Here is a 4,978-nt window from a genome sequence, read left to right on the forward strand (position 1 = left end):
TAATAATATTCATACATTTGATTGAGAGGAATTGATATCTAATAGTAAAAAAAAAATACTCGAATGATAATATGTCCTTTAACATTTTAATGTATTTCTCACATCAATTTAGTATTAAAGAATACTATTTTATATTAAAAGTTTTTTTATATTTAAAGATTTTATTTTTATATATTCTGAAATTTAAAAATAATACTTTATATTAAATTATGTTAAAAGATTTCATATTTATATATTCATTGGTCCCTTCTCTCTCCTTAAATTTATCTTCATCTTCCATCTCAACATTTTACAAGACAAAAAGCTTCAATTGCATCATTACATGTGTACTCGTTTGGTTCCTTCCACTTAACAACTCTGATTATTTCTCCATTTGGCCTTAACCAAATCACATTGTCCCAACATTTTCTTCTCCCTATCACAAACCAAAAGATTTAATCCATCGATCTCTCTTTATCCCCATCCATGCATATCTAAAAGAAAAAACAATGCAACCCAAGCAACATATAATTCCTGAAAGTCCGGGACTAACTATACACATGCACAAGAGAGCGCTTCACCATCCTTATTGATATTTCATAAGCGAAAAAAGGAAAAAAAACCCATGATTTATCACAAAACATGTCAAAATCACTATAATTTCATTTCATTTCAGAAAACAACTAGCCATTTACAACTTCTGAATGGCAAAACACAACTATATTACGTTTAGAGTAACCAGAATGGCCAGCTTCTCAATGCTTACTTCATCTAAAATCACAAGCAAATTCGAAACGATTTGAAAAAAATTACACCAACTTTTCTATAGGTAATTAGAAACTAGACATCAGAGACTGGCAGTCGCTCTTCAATAGAAACATGGCAGAACACGTTTTGCACTTCTCACAGCAAGTGCTGAAAAAGAAACAACATTATTAATAATTAAAGAAAACAAGTTCCACATCCTTTGATAAGAAATGAAAATATTACACACCATATGCCAAAAATATGTTATGCCACTACAAGTCATGTAAATACCATAATAATATATTTCTGAGTATATATGATGCCTAAGCCAAAGCTTTCACAGACATACTTGCATTAACCAATCTTCCAATACTGAGAAAACAACCAAAATAGAAAATAACATTGTCAGTATTACATGGGTAGATGCAAATACTTGCAAAGAACATGATGTCTACAAGGAAGCAGAACTACCCTGATTTGTTCCTCAAAGCAAACTCTACACAGAAACATTTCCTAAGTGATAGATCCATTCAATTAATAAGCAAGCAATACAGTATATATTAGCCAAACAATTAGAATAACTTGGTACCAACTTAAGCTTGGTGTTGAAATAATTAAGATTTAGTCCCTTATAGTCCTTGAAATGCTTAATGAGCAGATTACCAAGTTTCAACAAATTTTGGAGGACAATCAACAGAGGAACCCTAACTCCTTATGTTTCTATACATGCATGTGTGTGAACCATCATCATTATATATTCTAGTTCCCTAACTTCCCCTTACATATGTATCCAACAATTTACATACCAAAAGCATCAATTTCTTACAATACAAAACAAAACCCAATTAAGAAACTAATTCAGTCAACCAGCCTATGATTGACCCATAATTCCAAATGAAAAGCTGTTTAAAAACAATAATGGCAACTCAAATGAGAAGAATCTTTAGGACAAGAGAAATAATGAGTCAAACTGTAAAACAAAGGCACAAATTCTTACTCGAGGATCAATCTGAGCCAAAACCCAAAAAATACCAACCTGAAATTGAAATCCCATGTTATTGAGATGAGCAACCTGAAATCCCTTGCAATAAACAAAAATGGCTATAAAAACCAATCAAAAAACAAACAGAGAAGCAAAAAAATAGAAATGCAATTTAAAAAAACAAGCTTAGATTTCTAACTCTAAATTGCCCTAAAACAATCAAATCAACCAATCGGTCAAAATTTTTTCGAAAAATCATTTTTTTCACAACTCCCTCCTAACGAAATACAAGCAGAAAAGCAAAGAGATGAAATTCTCACAATGAAAGTGAGATTGATGGAAATAATAACTTTACTCGTATCAAATTTAGAGAAGCTTTTTAGAAGCTTTTTACAATGTCGAGATATATGTCGATGATTGTTGCGGGATGAGAATAACCGAACAAGAACGATAAGACAGGGCTTAAGGTATGGTGGCCTGATGTGTTTTGTGAGGGAGAGTGGTAAAGGGCAATAATGGGAAGTTATGTTTTTTTCTTTATTCAGTGGAGTTTGTAATGTCCTATTCTTTCGGTCTAGTGAAGAATGACCATTAGGGGAGAAGGTGGAATAGGAGATGAATGATGATTTTGTTGAATGAAGGATTCGATGAATCAAACTATTGAATCATTGTTTATCATCGAATCAGACCAAAATAAATTGGTTATTCATGCCAAGCAAAAGTGTTGTAAAGGTTTATTATGATTCCAATTAAAAAGATAAAAGTTTTTTTTTAATATTATATGCAACTAAAAAATATTTAAGAATTATACAAATAAAATATTGAAGTAAAAATTTTGGTTGGGACAAGTCACCAACTCGTCAAGGAAATGAGTTAAGAATTTTCGAACACCTACGCTCGACGGTTTGTAACAATTGTGACATGGTTGACTCTTGAAATATATGGACTGTCATATTAGTCATTTGGATCAATCGATGAGGTGAATCATCTTTGTGGAATTAAATATGTAACACCCCAAAATATATAGGGTTAGAATAAATAAACCACCAAGAAATGGCTTAGTTTTGATGGCTATGTAGCTAAAGCAATCATTAAGAAGCCTTAGGTTTAAGTCACACTCTTCCCATTTTCTTCATTTTTTTAGCAACAGAGGAACAAAATCCAACTAGAATACATATAAAAATGTGGTAGAAACATGCTAATGGTGGGTAATAGCCTAAATGGTTAAGCATTTGCATCATTTCCTATGCTTCCAAGGTTCAAGTCATGCCAAACACTTTTCCATTTCCTTTCCCTTTTCTAATTTCAATAATAAGGGTTAATTTCCAAACATCCCCTCAAATTTTGAAAACCTAGGTATTTAATTTCATTCTAATCAAAATAAAACTTTAGTTTTTCTTTTCTAAATGAACTAAAATTTTTCTTTCTTTTTCTTTCCCTATTTCTTCCCATTTTTCTTTTTCATCCTCTCTGCAAATATTTTTTCTTTCACTACTAAAATTTTATTTTGATCTCGAACCCAAAATCGATCTCCGTTCTTTTTATCGATTTTGCGAAATGCCGACAATCTCGTCTCTAATCCTAGCCAAGAATCGGTAAGTACGTTTCAATTTCGATACTTGATCTTGAAATTCAACAAAATTTTTGCTTATTGATAAATCTTGCAATCGTTAAAACAATCATTTTCTATTATTTTATAAAATCTTTCATTAACCTTGGTAAATATTGAAAATCGTTGTTAATTCTTGCATAATTGTCAGTTAAAAGACTTGTTGTAGGTATCTTGGATAAGATTTGGACGGGAGAATCACCGTTCAAGACCCTAGTGATAGGTGTGAGTTCTTTTACAAGAAAATCAGGCAAAATAAGCCTAGATTAAAGCCACATGGCCAGCCACATAGACGTGTAGACCACCCATCCACACGACTTCTCTCAAAGCCATGTCCCCTCTAAAGCTCCAGCATGTTCAATTCTTACACGACCTAGGACCCCCAGGTAATTGCCCGTTTTCAGTGAAATCAAAACAGTGGTTTTAGGACCACAAATCTGAGTCCGTAAGAAAAATTATTTTAATATTATTTCATGATCTGCATTAGGAATATCGTATAGAAATTTCATTAAGCAAATTTTACCAATTTCATGTTTAATTGAGAAAAGGACCAAATTGCATAAAATGAAAAAGTTGAATTCTAGTAGCTAAAAGGATCAAATAGCTATGAAATTCAAAATTTGAGGTCCTTATATGGAAAATAAACCATTAAGAAGAGTTAGTAGATAATTTTGATGATTCATCCATGGAAAATTAAATAAAGAAAAAGATGAAATTGGAAAGTAAAATAATAAAAGATGATAAATTATTAAATAGTGAAAATATCATCATTTTTATATCATCTTTCCCAAATAAAAACATGGAAACCATAGTTTAAAAGAGCTTAAAGATAGCAAGTTATTTTGGCTTAATTAGGTGAGTATTCAAGTCCCGTTTTTAGTTATTTTTATGTTTCCTAGATCGTAATAGCTTAATTTAGCTATCTTGGGGATTAATTTGCAAAGTTATCAAAAGTAATAGGATTTTTACATTGATGATTATGTATGAATTATGAAATTTATGGTAGAAAATGAAAGGTTGATGATAGATAAACAACTTTTATAAAGTGAATTTTGATAAAATTATGGTTTAGGGACTAAATTGAAAAGATGTAAAATTCATGGAAAAATTCTAAATTTTATGAATTACATGGGATGAAAATGTTACAAGTAAAAATTAGCGAGGCGTGGAATAAGGATTAAATTGCATGAATTTCATTTTCCAATCCTAGGGATGAAATCGTTAATAAATGAAAGTATAGGGACAAAATGGTAATTTTGCTTAAGATGTGAATTGAATATGAATTGTATTAAATTGAATTAAATTTACTTGTATAGATCCGGATAGATCAAATACGGAATTGGATCGAGGAAAAGACAAAGTAACGGATTAGTAGATTTTATATACACGAACATTGTCGATGTAAGTTCGTGTAACTAAATTGTGTATACTTATATACTTGAATTGAATATTGTGTATATGATTTTATTTTTGCTATGAATATGAAATTAATATTATATCCGACAATGCCTGACAAACATCAAGTTTTGATTACAAAAATAAAATTCGATGGATACAGGATTTCCCGAATTGGTTGTGGTTTTGCATATATTGCGGACACACCACATCTCGAAAGAGCGTCCTGTTATTAGCCTTCTCGAGCTTCTTATTATATGGTTCTT

General features: G+C 30.8%; 1 long non-coding RNA gene across 3 annotated transcripts; it reads right to left on the reverse strand.

The window, feature by feature from the left end:
* Positions 1–622: 622 nt before the first annotated feature.
* Positions 623–2,511, reverse strand: LOC107886493 (uncharacterized). 3 transcript variants are annotated; one of them, XR_001680775.2, is made up of 3 exons: positions 1,724–2,451; positions 1,018–1,098; positions 623–894 (listed from the first exon to the last, which is right to left on the reverse strand). It is a non-coding gene; the product is annotated as an uncharacterized lncRNA (long non-coding RNA). The 3 variants fall into 3 exon arrangements; XR_001680773.2 differs by having other exon boundaries at positions 1,763–2,450; XR_005916983.1 differs by having other exon boundaries at positions 1,018–2,511.
* Between the last annotated feature and the right edge of the window lie 2,467 nt (positions 2,512–4,978).

Source organism: Gossypium hirsutum, chromosome A03, assembly GCF_007990345.1.
Source record: "Gossypium hirsutum isolate 1008001.06 chromosome A03, Gossypium_hirsutum_v2.1, whole genome shotgun sequence".
Classification (NCBI taxonomy): domain Eukaryota; kingdom Viridiplantae; phylum Streptophyta; class Magnoliopsida; order Malvales; family Malvaceae; genus Gossypium; species Gossypium hirsutum.